Genomic DNA, 16,869 nt, shown 5'->3' with positions numbered 1-16,869 from the left:
TCCCTGGTAAATAATTAGTTGTGTTTTTTAGTTTTTTAGTGAGTGGGAGAAGGGGGAAAGCCTCTTAGTTAAGATAAAGTAAGTTGGAGGCTCCCAGGCTTATCTTGCTCTGCGGAATTCAGGAAAGGATGAGTCCTTGAATTGGTGCCCTGGTTTTGTGTTTGGGGGGAAATGAGGCTCTGAGAGCTGCTCTGAGTGTAAGGCGCCTCTTGCCAGGAAATGTGGTAGCTGTGCTTTTGTTTCAAGACCTTGAACAAAAGGCTCTGGATGGCTGATAATGTGCAGATTTGGGTGGGTGGAATATGGAGAAGGTTAATAGGGCAGAGTGACAGAGGAGGAGCGGAGCTGGGGAAGAGGAGGAGAGGAGCATGGAGGACAGGAGAGCAAGCAGAGGGAAGTGAAGCAGGCAGAGCAGCCCCTTTTTTGCCAGGCTGAAGTTAACTTTAGTCACCAGTGGCAGTTCTGAGGTAAGTGCAAGCCCTGCCGGCTGAAATATTGGCTTTTCCAAGCGGGGCAGGGGGAGAGGTGAGAGCAGGATTCCAAGGGGTGTTGATGTCTGGATGGTGAAGTGCTGCCTATGCCCCAATCCATCCCACGGGGAGGGATGCTGTGGGAGGGCTTGGGGGTGGGAATTCACTTCGGGCCAAGGCTTTCCCTTTGTAAAACCTGTTTTTGCAAGCTGCCTGCTGTAAATCCTTCCCTCTCACAGTTGGTTCTGCAGCTGGGCTGTGGTTGCCCTGGGCAGGTTTGGGATTGAAGCAAGGGGCTGCCTGGCCTGGCATGTTGGGGGGGTTCAGATCTGGAAAGGGTGGGGGATGCTCTGCTTGCAGGTGTACCAGAGCTGGGAAACTCCTTGAATCCCAAACACGGCAAGAGGAAAGGAACAAAGAAAAAAAAAAAAACAAAACATAAAACCCTCTCAAAATTAGCATGAGATAAGGATCTGGAGAATTTGCTTTTTATTTTTCTCAAGAGTCCCTGGAGACTTCTTCTTTTAAGGGAAGAAATGTAGCTTTCAAGGTCGAGCCATTCCCCCCCCCCTTTTTTTTTTTTTTTTTTTTTCCCCAGACTTCAAAGGCAGTCAGCTGAGAGGTTCTTAGGAATTTTAGCTACATCTGTTCAGAGTAAGCGTGGACTGGAGGGAAGGCACTTTTTCCTCTTCCAAAGTGTCTGGAGTCTGTACACAGATTTTCTTGAGACTGTAGCAAACAAGACCCAACCTCGGTGGGGATGGAAGGGGCACAGCAGTGCGGGATGAGATGCCAGCAAATTTTCTGCAGAGACATTTAGTTGAAACACGAGTTTTATTTTTCTGGCCCCTTAATAGAAAACACTCGGAGGGCTGTGCCTTTAAATAGCAGGGATGCAGGAGTGGAAACTTGAACAAATGGGCTGATATGTGAATTCCCAGTGCCTGCCTGCTCCCCCTCAAACTCTTAGCATGTGAATGCCTTGTACCTGCTGACAGTGTTTTTATTAAAGAGCTCGTCCTTTGGCTTCCAGGCTTAATCTCTGCATGTCACAGGGTGAAATCAAACGATTTGTCTGTCTCACTCTTCACTGCTGTTCCTTCCCTGACTGATTCCAAGCCTCCTGGCACTTGACATGACTCAGTTCAGGAAGGATATCGAGGTCCTGGAGCAGGTCCAAAGGAGGCAACTGGGCTGTTGAAGGGATCCAACACAGATCCTATGAGGAGAGGCTGAGGGAGCTGGGGGTGTTGAGGCTGGAGAAGAGGAGGCTCAGGGGAGACCTCATCACTCTCTCCAACTCCCTGAAAGGAGGTTGGAGCCAGGGGGGGTTGGGCTCTTTTCCCAGGCAACTCTCAGCAAGACAAGAGGGCACAAGAGGTCTCAAGTTGTGCCAGGGGAGGTTTAGGTTGGACATTAGAAAGAATTTCTTTCTGGAGAGGGTGATCAGCCATTGGAATGGGCTGCCCAGGGAAGGGGTGGATTCTCCATCCCTGGAGATATTTCAAAAGAGCCTGGATGTGGCACTCAGTGCCATGGGCTGGGAACCACGGGGGGAGTGGATCAAGGGTTGGACTTGATGATCTCTGAGGTCCCTTCCAACCCAGCCCATTCTATGATTCTATGATTCTATGATTCTATGATTCTATGATTCTATGATTCTATGATTCTATGATTCTATGATTCTATGACATGCCCCAGAAAAAGGAGACTGCAGCCCTTGGGGGATGTGGCAGATGGGGTCTGGCTGAGTTTCCCAGCACTCTGCCCATAAAGGGTGGGAATTTCCTGGTGACTTCCATTGGAAACCCTCTCCCCAGTAGGACAAATCTCAGCCAGCCCTGTGCCTCGCTGCCTCTTCACATCCCCAAAGTGTAACTGAGCTGCAAATGGTTTTCACACCAATTACTTTCCACTTGCTTTTGAATAGAACAGGAATGGAGGGGGGGTTGTTTATCCCAGTTCCCTGGTGCAGCTGAAACTCAGAGCTGGAAGCTTGGGATGAAGCTGTGGATGCTTCTCCAGGGTTCCCATAAGGAGGGTGAGGGGTGTGAGGTTTGTGATGCTGAGAGTGGCTTTGTCACACACCTATCCAGGCTGGAGATGATAAAAATCTTGGTGCTGTCTCATTTCAGGTTGTTTCATTTGCTGCTTTTGAGGGCTTTTCTTTTAAACTAGGCTTCTTAGAAGAAGAGTAATATTTAAGTTGCTGGGTAAATAGGCAGAGAACCCTGGCTTCATCTTGACTAATCTGTTTAACCTTAACAGCCCAAATATTTACTCTAGGCATTGAATATTACCCAAGCCGTGTAATTCTGATGCAAAAATTCAGGCACCCAGGATGCTGTAGATTGACTAATCCTGCAGAATTCCAGAAATCCCTGCCTGCATAAAGAACCTTCCTATACGAAGGATTATAACCAAATAAATGCTGTGAATTCAGATAGCAAAGCACAAGCATAACACTTGAAACCTCTTCTTCTGCTGCTTACTTATGGATTTTGATAAGGATATCCATCTTAGTCTAAATAGATGTGTCAAGAAAACTTCACATTCTGAGGCCCAATGCTGTCACTTAACTGCAGGAAGAAAGTTTCCTCTCTGCCTTTTTGCAACTTTTAGTTTATGAGTTTCCAACTTGCCAGCAGCTTGATTTACCCAGGCTGCTGAAATTGCTCTTCTTTTTAGGATGTGGCATTTTTCGAGGGCTTTGTCCCTTTCCTGCAAGTGGGTGATGGAAAGCAGAACCTAAAGCCTCTGGATTTACCAGCAGAAAGGCTCTGGATTTACCAGAAAGCAGACCAGGAAAGTCTGATCTCTCCACCCCATTGCAGGGAGCACTTAAAAACCCCAGTGTAAACCTATTGATACAGGTATGGTGTAAGCAACCTCCTGAGCAGTTTGGCTTCTGTCCTACTACTGCATTTTAATTATCCTCTCTTTATGACATTTGAGTGCAGACTTAGCTGGGATCCTGTCCTCAGGGAAACTTTCTTAATATCCCTTCTTGTTGCCCTGTCTGTCACTGGAGATCATTCCAGGGATGTAAGCACCCAGGGGAGAGACATTAGTTCAGTTTTTGTGAAGGGAATAACTAAAAAGAATGGGATCAAGTTAGTGAAATAAAAATCAAAACTGTTTGAGAAGGACTTTATAACAGCATTTTTTTAGGGTCATGGAAAGCTCAGGTGTGCTCTGCCAGCTGAGAATTTTGAGGGCAGGCTGCAAAACTGAAATAACCGGAAGGAAAACAGGACAGAGTTGTTCCTTATTGACAGGGAAGATTCCCAGCCAATCTAACTTGAGTACTCTAAGGAATGGTAGAAAACCAGAAGGAAGAACTTGCCCAGCTGTGGTGTTGCCAGGAAGATGTCTGCCCCAGCACCCATGCTGTCCATGGCAGAGGATCTTCATGGGGGAAGAATTTCCCCTCTGTTGGGGTTGGAACTAGATGATCTTTAAGGTCCCTTCCAACCTAAAGTATTCTCTAATTCTCTAATTCTGTGATTTACTTGCCAACATGCTCTGTAGGGAAATTCAGTGTGCCCAGGTGGCCAAGAAGGCCAATGGCATCCTGGGCTGGCTCAGGAACAGCGCGCCCAGCAGGTCCAGGGAAGGGATTCTGCCCCTGTGCTCAGCCCTGGGGAGGCCACAGCTTGAGTCCTGTGTCCAGTTCTGGGCCCCTCAGCTCAGGAAGGAGATTGAGGTGCTGGAGCAGGTCCAGAGAAGAGCAAGGAGGCTGTGAAGGGATCCAGCACAAGTCCTGTGAGGAAGGATCTCTGAGGTCCCTTCCAACCCAGCCAATTCTATGATTCTATGATCCTTCTCTGTCCTATGCTGCATTAGAAAGTCTTTTTAACACTGTACCTAGGGAGGAACCATTGCAGCTCAGCAGCTAATCTCTTTTCTGTCCTCAGATAAGATTTTTATCAGGGTAATTGTCTGTTTGCTCCCCCTCCTGAGTCTAATCAGAGTGGATTGTGCCAGCACCTCCTGGGGCAGAGGAACTTGGGTGTTGATTGCCCTCGAAAAAATCCTCAGCATGGATTTAAGCAAACTTTCAGCTTTGTTAGATGCTCAGAGGAAAATCGGCTGCAAACAACTTGCTGGGACTTGTCCTTGCACATTTCCCAGTAAAATATTTGGTCTGGTTTAGAATCTGAAGTTGAGGCAGGCAGGTTCATGTAGTGCATGCTGTGGGGAGGCTCTCAGAAGAGCAGTGCTGGGGAACTGGGACTTTCCCAAAGCCTGGGAGCAAGCAAGTTGGTGTCCGCAGAGTGCAGATGCTGAGATGTTCCAGCCACCTTCAGAGCAATTAGTGCTTTTTCCCTTTCTTTCAAAGCAAATTACAGGGGTGGGTGGATTTTTCTGCTGAGTATAAAAGAGACAAAGGTATTAATTTTTCATGTATCCCTGAAGCTGGGGTTAGAGCTTGTCTCTTGATGTCTTTAGCTGAGGATGTGTGCTCTCTGTTCTCTTGCTAGTGGTGAGTGAACCAGTGGTAATGCAGCCCTCCAGTGGGACCCAGAAATGCTCTGTGCTCCCCTTGATGATGAGAAAGCTGCCAAATAGAGGCACCAAAGGCTCCCATGGGAGTTGCAAAGCAGAGCTGCATGGATGGGAAGGGCTGTGCCAGAGCCAGCTTGGCTACTGCCTGTTCCCCAGTCCTGCTCTGAGCTCCCAGCAGCCAGCCCAGTATGGAAAGCAAAATGGGATCCTCTCCTTGGTCGTGTTGCTGCTGTAGAGATGTTGCCTGGTTTGCTCAGACCTGAATTCCTGAGTAGCTTAATGAAGTTGGAGGGTTTTTGGAGTGTGATACCTAAATGAGGCTTAAAGGGCAGGAGCATAAAACTGAGGGGAATGCTCAGATGTGCTGAAACTCTGTGTCCCCCAGTGAGACCCCCAGAGAGTGCCTGGTTCAATCAGGCTTAAAAGGTGTTGAGTGAGGCAGGTTCCATCAGATACCTGTAAAAGTCATCTTGAAATTGGTCTGGCCACAGCTACTTCATTACTCATGTGTGCTGACTGTGGTGTTTTCCTCCCCCTCTGCCCTGGGGAGGCCACATCTGGAATCTTGTGTCCAGCTGTGGGCCCCTCAGTTCCAGCAGGACAGGGAACTGCTGGAGAGAGCCCAGCACAGAGGCACCAAGGGGATGGAGGAGTGGAACAGCTCCTGGGGAGGAAAGGCTGAGGGAGCTGGGAGCTTGGAGAGGAGGAGACTGAGGGGTGAGCTCAGCAATGGGGATAAATATGGAAAGGAGAGAGCCAGGAGGATGGAGCCAAACTTTTGGTTTAGTGATTACCTTGTGGTGTTGGTCAGAGGCAGGCAAGAACAACTCAGGGAGGCTGAGAAATGTCTCCTGGATAGGATTGTCTCCAGCTGGATGCTCCCAGTGCTGTGGCAGGAGGGCAGGACCTCCAAACCATCACTGCCCTCTAAACAGCTTTCCTCTAAGCCCATCTTGGGCCAGGCAGTGGTGGGAAGTTTGGGTTGAGAGGACAAAGGGAAATGGTTTCCAAGTGGGAGAGGGGAGATGGAGGTTGGAGATGAGGAAGAAATTCTTTGGGGTGAGGGTGGTGGAGTCCCCATCCCTGGAGGCCTTGAAAAGGCATTTGGAGCTGGTCCTTAAGGACATGGGTTAGGAGTTGGCTGTGGTGTTGGTGCAAGGTTGGGCTGGATGAGCTTGGAGGTCTCTTCCAACCTAAACATTCTGTGATTCTCAGGGATGCCCAGTGACAGGACAAGGGGCAATGGGTATAAACTGGAGCATGGGAGGTTCCATATAAATCTTAGGAAGAATTTTTTCAGGGTGAGGGTGAGGGAGCCCTGGCCCAGGCTGCCCAGGGAGGTGGTGGAGTCTCCTTCTCTGGAGACATTCAGACCCCACCTGGATGTGTTCTGTGGGACTGCTGGAGGTGACCCTGCTCTGCCAGGGGGGTTGGACTCCAGGAGCTTTCCAGCTCCTTTACACCCCTTAACTTTTGTTGATTCTCTAGATCTTTTCTTGCATAGTTTGCAACTTCCAGCTCCTTTAAACTTCAATTCTCTGTTTGTAGCTACCTTGTCAGCAGACCAGTCCTTCCTTTTTGTTTTGACCTGTCTGCAGCTCTTTCCACTTCAGAAATCTGTCCCTGAACGAGGACTTTGGTTGCCCCATTCAGTAATAAAAAATGGAGAGCTCGTTGCTTGATGGCTTTTTGCTTTGTATTTGCTGAAGCCTCCCCTCATTAACAGCAGTGGCATGGGGTGCAAATCAGCACTAATTTGGGAGCTTTGATTGCCTGTGTAATAAGCTGTTCTGTTATTCTCTGGCAGGAGCAACAGCTAGAATAAATCTTGTGCTGTCACTTCTGCATGGGCCACGTACCAGCAGCAAAGTTAATCCCTCAAAATTACCTTCCCTTATAAATCTCTCTTCACAGATGAAGTGGGAGCAATTAGGCAGAGAGGTCCAGAACTGTTACCAAAAAAAAAAATCAGCTCTGAAGGACAAAAGGAGCCTGCCTGTTTATCACAAAGTGGGGTAGCATCTTGCCTGGTACCTCCAAAAAACCAGAAGCTCCTTGGCTGCTTGTTTGGTGCTTGTTTGGAAGTGCCAGTGTGTTCTGAGTTGACCCAGTTGAAGTTCCACCTCGTTGTAGCTACAAGGTGTAGGATTTTAGGAGTCCTTGAAGCTGTTTGTGTCAGCTCTCCCTCATTTCTTTTCATCCGAGTACACACGGAATATTTAATGTTGTTATTCCTGTGTGAGCCCTGGGAAATCAGAAAAGATCATCAAGAAGCATGCTAATAGGTTGACAAATCCCCAGCATATTTAATTAGAGATTATTCTTTTGATGTTTGGGTTGATTTTGGTGCTTGTTTTTTATCAGGTAAAAAAAAAAACAAACACAAAAAATACACAATAAAGAACATCTAGAGTAATCTCTTGGGTAACCTTCTGTATACTGAACAACTTCCCTGCTTTCATGAATGTCACTTCCCAAGGAGCCTCCTGGACTCCTCTTCCAGTGTTTTACAAGGTACCTGGTGGAGGTTACAAGCTGCACGTGGACATCTTCTCCAGTTTTCATGTGCATTTTCTCAAAGTGTATTCTCCAAGCATGCTAAAATGTCTAAGGCAGGGGTCAAAGTGCTTTAAATGAACATGGCTGAGGTCCCCATCCAGTTTTTACTATTGTCAGGGTGAGTTGTTGTGCGTTTGTCAGCTATGTGTGAGAAAAGTGTAGAGGAACAACTGAGCATAGAAACTCCACCTGTGGCGCTGAACCCTGGAGTAAAATGCAGACTAACAGAGCACTGACATCAGGCTGTCTGCATGGGACTGAGGGACTTTTTGGCTGTGAATAAAATTGCTGGGATAAATCAGTAAATGGATTTTAAAAACCATGGTGGTTTTCATCTCGTTTCTTAACTTGGAGACAGGCAAAGAATGCAGCACAACATTTAATTTCCAAATGTGTGACCAACCAGGAGAAGTGTCCTCCTGGTGCTGCAGTCTTCTGAGATAGAATCCCAGACTGGTTTGGATTGGAAGGGACCTTAAAGCTCCCCCAGTGCCAACCCCTGCATGGGCAGGGACACCTCCCACCAGCCCAGGTTGCTCCAAGCCCCATCCAACCTGACCTGAGACACTGCCAGGGATGGGGCAGCCACAGCTTCCCTGGGAAACCTGGCACAGGGGCTCAGCACAGAATCTTTAGCTTGGAAGAGACCTCCAAGCTCATCCAGCCCAACCTTGCACCAACACCACAGCCAACTCCTAACCCATGTCCTTAAGGACCAGCTCCAAATGCCTTTTCAGTGCCTCCAGGGATGGGGACTCCACCACCCTCACCCCAAAGAATTTCTTCCTCATCTCTAACCTCCATCTCCCCTCTCCCACTTGGAAACCATTTCCCCTTGTCCTTTCTCCACACACCTGTATAAAAAAGCCCTACCCCAGCTTTCCTCTACATCCACTCCAGAAGTCTTGACAAGCTCCAAAACAATGAATTAGAGTTGGGAGCAGATGGATATGGGCCATATTAACCACAGGAATGTTTTTTCTCCTCCTGCTCTACCAGAACAACCCCAGGCAGCTGTTTGGTGCTTGAGCCCGGAAGAGCTGCTGGATACAGCATCCATCATCTCTTGTGATGGATGTGACTATGAAGTAGCTGACTTCTGAACACAAGCTTTTCTGCAGATAGTTTTTTCCCACCCAACAACAAAGGTCTTGTTGTGGGAAGGCTTTTTTTGGCTGCAGTCCTTGTGACCCCCCCTGGGAAGCAGACTCTGTAGCTGCCTTGCCCTCACCAAAGGAAAAAGCGAAAGTAACACAGCTGTACTGATTTACTCTGAAGTTTTGAGGCTAATTGCCTCATATGTTTAATTAATAACTGACACATTCTGTCCCTCAAAGAGCTTGGAGAACTTCCATCTGGACCCCTAGTGATTACAGCCTGGAAGCCATCCCTGTAATTAAGGCCCAGGCTCTAGGAGGGCTGTTCTCATTATGGGCCATTATTGTGCTTGCTACTTTTTCCCTCCTTTCTTAGGAAAGGACTGAGAAAAGAGGGCTCAAAGACTAATCTTCCATAAAACCCTGACTAAAGAGGTGCTTTGTTCTAAGCCAGGCTAGAATGATGGGGTCATGTTTTATGCCAGCACTCTTGCTTTTGACAGGCAGCTTCTCCAAACAGGAAAATGTCTTACAGCAAAAAAAAAAAAAAAAAATTGTTGATCAGTATTAATTGCCAATGTGAGAAGGGATTTTTTTTATTATTTTTTTTTTCAGCTGGGCAGCTGAAAATCTCTACTGTTACTTCTCTAAGTCTCCCTCTGAAATGGAGACCCTCTGGGATTGGCAGCTGCTCATCTCTGAAGCCTCTGGCTGGCTCCAAAGCCCTGGAAGCAGAGGATGCTGTGCCTTTAAGCCTTCCATACAGTGCTGAAATGTTATGACAGAGCATCTCGCAGGGGGATGCTGTTTCCATGGCAACCCCACACTGTAAGATAAGCAAACTGGATTTTTTTTTTAATGTTGTTGTTTTTTTTTTTCCTCCTCAGAGGTTCAAGAGCAAGGAAGGAATGAGGCGATCTGTCAGCGGGTGAGACTTGAAAAGAGGAACCCATGTCCATTAATCCTGCAGCCCTGGCTGCTTTGTGTTTTAATTAGCCAATGTTTTTATGGCAGAGAGCATGGAAGCCTCACACTGTTGTGGGGTTTGGAGGGCTTTTTTGTTTACTTCTCTCTTTACATCTCCAATTAAAAAAAAAGTAATTGGGGGGAGGGTAAAAAGCTATACCGAGGCATTAAAGGAAGGTTTGAAATAAAGAGCCTCAGAATCTCTGTTCCAAGGCTTGGATCCCAAGCAAAGGATGGGAAATAGAGCTTGCCTGGTGGGATTTCATATGCCAATGTGAAAAGACATCTTAAATTTGTCTATCTTGCCACTGATCTTTAGCAAAAGTGGAAATCCCCTAAATATTTGTGTCCTAAATATGTACCCATGGCAGTGTGAAGTAAAGCAGGGGTGCTGTGACTTAGAATCATAGAATCATTTGGGTTGGAAGGGACCTCTGAAGCTCATCCAGTCCAACCCCCTGCAGTCAGCAGGGACACCCACAACAAGATTGGGATGCTCAGAGCCTCCTCAAGCCTCACCTTGAACATCCCCAGGGGTGAGACTCCAAACACCTCCCTGAGCAACCTCTGCCATTGTTCCACCACCCTCATGGTAAAGAATTTTCTCCTCACATCCAACCTAAATCTACTTTTCTCTAATTTAAACCCCTTGCCCCTCATCCTGTCACTCCAACCCTTGCACACAGTCCCTCTCCATCCTTCCTGTAGCCCGTTCAGACACTGGAAGGTCACTCTTAGGTCTCCCTGGAGCCTTCTCCAGGCTGAAGACCCCCAGCTCCCTCACCCTTTTGGAGCAGAGGTCTCCCAGCCCTGTGACCATTTCCATGGCCTTCTCTGGACCCAATCCACCAGCTCCATGTCCTTCCTGTGCTGGGGGCTCCAGAGCTGGATAACTTGTGTCCTCCCCAGAGATGTTTGCCTGTTGCAGAGCTTTCCTGTCTTGCCCTGCTGTTGTTTTGGAGATGTTGATACCTTTGGGATGAGTAGAATTATGTGTGAATTAATCTGCTACCCTAATGCCACCACTGGTAAGGAGGCTGTGGATGCTAGGAGAAGTTAACAACAGAACAACAAAAAAACTAAGCTCCCACCCAAGCTGAGATGGCATCTTAGGCATCAGAGAATCTCTTGGTAGCAGCTAGTGTACCAGCTGGGTAGGAAACTGTGCTGGTCTTGTAAATGTGCTATGTGTAGGAGTTTATTATGGGAAATATTTTGACAACCTTTATTATTTTCAAGTACTTCCATGTGTTGCCAGAAAACGAGAGTTAAAGTCACTGTTATCCCACCAGCAGCCTTGTCTGCATAGTTTCCATCTTCACCCTTTGGGGAGGACTCCCTGTTTTTTTGCTGGGAGTGAAAGCCAGCTCTAAATCTTCCTGTGGAATGAAGAGAAAATGATTCTAAGCCTTTGAGAAAGGAATATACCAAAGGCATTCTTCACTGCTTTCAGGATCTCAGCCTGTTTTTCAGGGGGTTGTGTTTCCAAGGACTCCTCCTAAGCGCAGTTTCTTTTCCTTTCCTGCCAGTGTCTTCTTCAATGCCCTTCCACTGTGATTTGTTTCTTCTGGGCTCTTGTTTGTTTGGCTTGGCTGGGTTTGCCCTAATTAGGATGCAAAAGTGGAAATACAAGAGTGGATGTGTGCTCCTCTGCTACTTGGAATTTTTTTCCACGATGGATAGGATGGAGAATGAATGTTCAGTTCCTACACTTGGTCTGAGGGTTATTTAAAAGGGAAGGAAAAAATCTGTGCCCAATTTACCCTCTAGCCTCTCACCCTTCAAAAATTACATTTGTATGGGGTTTGTTTGCTCATGCCCTGCTTTACCATTACTTTTTCTGGGGATCTGGCAATTCCTGAGCCCAGCAGATAGCATGGAATTAGTGTGTTTTATCAGGTACCTCAGAGGTTGAGGGGTTTTCTTTTCCCTGCAGTTTTTGCTCCCATTGTTCCCTCCTGTTTCTTCTACTCAGGGCAAAGCAGGTGCCAATATTTTATAAGCTAGGAAATAAATTTTGTCAGCTAAATACTGGTGTTCTCTGGAGAGCATTTTTAATCATCAGTTGGGTATCTTAACAAGGAAGGAGCATCAGTAGGAAGGTATGCAAGTCAGTAGCAGCAGCTGGAACACTGCTTGTCCTAACACACCTTACACCCAAAAAGTTTGGGGCTTGCACTCCTTCTGGAGAAGCTGGGCTTTCACCTGCCTTTGCTACCAGTGATTTTGGGATTCTGGAAAAAAATCTGGCCAGTCAAGGGGTACATGATGAAAGATAGCACTGGTACCACAGGTTCCTGCATGTGGGAGCAAGTTGCAGATTGAAGAAGGTCACCCAGCCCCAGAACCACTGTTTGGGTTTTGGGGACTTCCTCCTGAAAATCCTTTTTTCCTGTGGGCAGGAAGAGCTGTTTGCTACTCTTACACCTTCTGTGGGAATTCAGGACTTTAGCTCTTGGTGACTAAGACATTAAATGCTGTAATTGACAATAAGCAGTTTGAGAAGCAGCTTAATTTCTTTGGAGACTGTTCTCTTGATTCCTCACTGTATGAACAAATTCAACACTTAGGTGAAGATCTGCTTTATTTAATGTTTGAGTTAAACTCCTTCCACTGACTTTGACAGCTTAGTTGTATTTTATTTCCAGGCAGCACTGGCTAGAAATGTGGCAGGCAGGGTTTTTGTCATCCACAGGGGAAACCCATTGCAGCCTTCCTATATTTAAAGGGGGCTTTTAAGAAAGATTGGGGCAGATTTTTTAGCAGGGTCTATACCAATAGGACCAGGTATAGTGGTTTTAAACTACAAGAAGGGAGATTTAGCTTAGCTAGAAGGAAGACCTTAGCAGGAGAACCCTTCTCACATCTCAGCCTGACCTAGCTGAGGATGTCCCTTACAGGGGTGGATGGACTAGATGATTTTTAGAGTTCCCTTCCAACCCAAATTATGATTCTAGGATCTGCTTCCCAGTGTGGATCTCTCAGTTGATGCCATTCTGGGGTCTTTGTCATTTGCTTTGGTCTGAGTGTCGTGGAAAGGCTTGCATAACACTTGGGTTTTGCTGTCCCTCTGGGTACTGCCAGCTCTGGATCCTTGCCAGGCAAAGTTAGTCCAGCTGCTTCTCAGCTCTGAGCCTCTTGTTACCCCATCCCAGCAGAGCTTTGTTTACAGAAATAGTGGTGGTGCTGCACTGATTCCAACCAAGTGTCCATAGAAGAGAGGGAATTAAAAAATGAAGAGGAGTAGCTGTGTGCCTCAGAACCAGAGAATCCTTTGGGTTGGAAAGGACCTCTGAGATTATCAAATCCAACCCTTAATCCTCTACCACTATGATTCCCAGCCCATGGCACTCAGTGCCACATTCAGTCTCTTCTTAAAAGCCTCCAGGGATGGAGAATCCACCCCCTCCCTGGGCAGCCCATTCCCAAGACTTGAATTTTTCCAGTGCCTCCAATTTGGGGAGTTTCTCATGGCAGAGAGTATTTAATCATCCAAGGAGCAGAAAGTCTCTCCTGTGCCTGCCCTGGCTTTTTTGGTGGCAGTGGGTGCCCCTGAGCTTTGGGTGGCAAGGAGCAGCTGGAGAGTCCTCAGCTCTGCTCCAGTCACCATTTCCAGGAGGCCAGTGTTCCATAGCTAAATCCAGAAGGTTTTAACTGGTTGCTTACTGACTCAGCACTTCCTAGGGTTTCTTTCCCACACCATTTTTAAACCCTCACCCCTCTTACTGGAGATAATGAATTACTTGTGCATCTGAGTAGTTTATTCTTAAATCCTTCTTCTAGCTTTTAATGCTTCCTTCTTTTCCTGCTCCATCAGGTGAATTTCTGACCCTGAAAAAGACTTATAAACCAACAGATGTTACCCATCCAAAATTCTCCTCCCCACACCTGCTTGCCAGCCAAACATCCTGCAACAAACCCTTTAGGAAAAAAAAAAATAATAAAAATGCAGATTGCGAAACTCTTTAAGCTCTCCACCCCTTGTGCTTGGGGAATTGAGGCTGGTGCTTCCCAGAAGGCTGTCCCAGCTGGATGGAAGGAATTTTCTTTTTATGCCATGGCTGCATGCGGCTTAGCCTGGATGTCATTTAGACTTGCAAAAGCAGAGCTGCATCATCATCATCATCCTCATCATAATAATAATAATAAAGAGCTGCTTCTCAAAGACTGCTGTGCAGGGCTGCCAGCAGGCACTGCCCTGGTGACATAGGGACAGAAGGTGCTGAGTCCATAAGGAGTGGAATTGTGTGGATTTGAGCTCCAGATCTCTCTGGAGCAGCATCTGGACTTCCCCTGGCTCATAAAAACAAGGAGAAAAGCCATGCAAGGCACTGGGGTTCTGTAGTGGGGAGCCCACAATCCCCAAGCAAAATTTTCACTCACTTATCTTGGGTTTGGATTTGCTGGCTCAGCAGAGGCTGTGCTGGGGTGTTCTGTTCCCATTCAGCTCTTTTAGACGTGGTGTAATTCAAGAACATAGCTGTGAATGCTTGCAATAAAAAATATTTTCATACTCTTATCTACAAAATAATCCTTGGGTGTGGACTCTGTCAGTTTGCAGTAACATCAAGTCTTTTGGTAGTGTACAGATTTTTTTTTTTTAATAAAGAAAAATGTCTGGGAGTTGTATTTATGTTCTACAAATCCTAATAATAAAATAGCATCCTTTTCTTTTACACTCCTCCAAGCAATTTCCAAAAAAACTCCCCTGTCCAAAACTGCTTGGTAGAACACATATGGATGTATGTGCACTCTTTGAAATATGAAAGAATTATTCTGGTGCTCTGACAAGACAGGATGACAAATTAAATTTGATGGAAAAAACCACCCAAAAAAAGCCAGGTTGCTCTGTTTCATGACATAATTGAAAGATGCTTTGGAAAAAAACAGAACAAGGAGCCACTATTCCTTCTGGAGAAGGCCTCAGCATGAAAACCCAAGCATCAAATGAGTTTATTATTGAAGCCACATACATCAAAGCCAAGTTGAGTGAGAAACTCTCTGCCCTAACCTAGAGTTGTTGTCTTTGCTGTTGTGAAATGTCCCATGGTGGTCTGTAGCTAAGAGACTGGGAGATTTTTCCCATCTCGAGTTTTATAAATTTGATGAAAATGGACTTGGCTTCACAAACTCCTTGATCTTCACCTTAAACCTGGGTGAGCTGCAAACCTCAGGCTCTTTCTGGTGTCATTTTTACTCTTCTGGAGCCATGGTGCAGGGCCCCAGAAAGCTGGGAGGCACCACTTTGGGTAGAAAATGACCTCGGGGTCTTTGGCTTGTAGATTAGAGAAAAAGGAATGAAGCATTTTTCTCTAAGACAAGTATTTTCTTTTGGCTATTCCAGTTGGTGTCATTTGTAGGGCAAAATGTCTTCTTCAGAAAGAGCAGAGATCAAGCATATGTCTTCTTAGTTTTATAACTTCCAGAAGACCAAGAAAGCTGATTTTCTGAAATAGAAAAAATAGTTTGGGGAACTGCTTTTGATTTTTTTTTTTTTTCCATGCTGCTAAGACCAGGCTAGAGCCAGTACAAATTTTTTAAATTTAGAAGATTTCAGAGACCTTTTCCCAAGATCTATTTGACTTAAGCTGCTTTCTGGGAGTTGGGGTGAGAAAGGGAGCCTGCCCAGTTTCATGCACGTTCATTGATTATAATGCTGTAGTGCTCAGCTCTTCCCAGACCTCTAAAATCGTTGTAAATAATTGAGTTAAAGTCCTCATTTATCATACTTAGTTAGCCTGGATCTAATAGTTCTTTCCAGAATTGTTTGCTGAATTGCTTGGCATGTCTAGGCTTATTGGCCCTGTTAACTTCTTATCCCCATTTGACAAATCTAATCTCTATCTTTCTTTCTGCAAGGACAGAGCCAGCATCCTTTGAGGCTTCTGTTCCTTCCAGCTAGCCAGCAGGCATCCAGTCACTTTCAGAAGGATGCTTGCAGCTGTTGGAAAAGATTTTAAAGGCTTTTTGGTTTAATAGCCATGGAAAGGAGGTTTTCTTGTCAGGATGGTTTGCTCCTTTACTGGGTTGTATCTGTTATAAATCCTTGAATTTTGTTGTTTTAAAAACAGAAAAATCTGGGAAAGTTAACAGATGTCAGCAGAGATTGCTACATCCAGCCCAGGGCAAAGGGGATGTGTGGTGTTTTGTTCCTTTCCCAACCCCTGCTGGGGTGTCTTGCTCGAGACACTGTAAGCTTGTAAAAAAACCCCTCTTGGCTCTAGTTTTTTGATTTTTTTTTTTTTCCCTGAGAGTATGACTGCACCACTTTACAGGAAAACACTTCCCAGTGTGGTGCCTGAGTTACACCTTGGGGACCTGATTTTTTTCCCTCATAAACCAGGAGTGACACATCCGAGCAAATGGAGCCACAGTACTGGGAAACTGCAGCCAGCAAGGAGAAAACCCAGCCCTGTCCTGTGTCCTCTGCTCACTTAAGGCTTTGAGAAATTTTAATAAAAAGTAATATAAATAAAATTAAAAGGAGGGGGGGAGGGGAGGCAAAGTCTCTCTGGCTTTGTATCTCTAGGGGATTTCAAGGATTTGCAGTCTCAAGAGCTGATGTCTGCCACAGCTGGGAGAAGTTGGATCCTTCCCCCCTCCCTTGCCTACATGTGTGATTTTTCCATAATTTGTGTTCTAATGCATATTTCTGTCATTTGCCATCCTGACTTGCACAGTTCAGGGAGCTGGAGGACTTTTTTGTTATCCTCAGCTGGAAGGGGAAACCTCTGTGTACACTTGGTGAAAGGACCTCCAGAATAGATTCATAGAATCATTTGGGTTTGAAGGGACCTCTAAAGCTCATCCAGTCCAACCCCCCTGGCAGTGAGCAGGGACACCCTCACCCAGATCGGGATGCTCAGAGCCTCCTCAAGCCTCACCTTGAACATCTCCACAGCTGAGGCCTCAGCCACCTCCCTGGGCAACCTCTGCCATTGATCCTCCACCCTCATGGTGAAGAATTTTCTCCTCACATCCAACCTAAATCTACTTTTCTCTAGTTTAAACCCCTTGCCCCTCATCCTGTCACTCCAACCCTTGCACACAGTCCCTCTCCATCCTTCCTGCAGCCCACCTGAGTCCTGCTGTTGTGACAACAGGGCTTGCCTGCTCCATCTCAGAGATGGCAGTGAATTTCCAGGCTGTCACCTGTGGAAATGACCAGGGTAAAAAAAAGTTCTACTTCCATCTCTCAGCTAGATCTTATTTTAGGCTTCCTTGCAAGTTTATCTGTAGAAATCCAGGAGCAGGTGGAGGAAAATGAG

The 16,869-nt window shown here is 46.3% G+C and overlaps 1 protein-coding gene and 1 long non-coding RNA gene across 5 annotated transcripts in view; one reads left to right on the top strand and one right to left on the bottom strand.

Annotated features, from left to right (window-relative positions):
- TSPAN18 (tetraspanin 18) overlaps positions 1-16,869 on the top strand; it is a 115,950-nt gene that overhangs the window by 25,042 nt on the left and 74,039 nt on the right. The window contains exon 1 of one of the 3 annotated variants that reach the window (XM_071744987.1): positions 344-467. The exons of the other annotated variants lie outside the window; for them this stretch is intronic. The gene's annotated coding sequence lies outside the window, so the exon portion shown is untranslated. Of the gene's footprint in view, positions 1-343; positions 468-16,869 lie in introns of those variants that run through there. 3 annotated transcript variants of the gene reach the window in all.
- Positions 1-16,869, bottom strand: part of LOC139796635 (uncharacterized) — a 521,507-nt gene that overhangs the window by 464,718 nt on the left and 39,920 nt on the right. The window lies entirely within an intron of this gene.

This window comes from Heliangelus exortis, chromosome 5 (assembly GCF_036169615.1).
Source record: "Heliangelus exortis chromosome 5, bHelExo1.hap1, whole genome shotgun sequence".
Classification (NCBI taxonomy): Eukaryota; Metazoa; Chordata; class Aves; order Apodiformes; family Trochilidae; genus Heliangelus; species Heliangelus exortis.
Note: the sequence above shows the minus strand (reverse complement) of the source record. Positions and strands in the feature narration are given on the sequence as shown.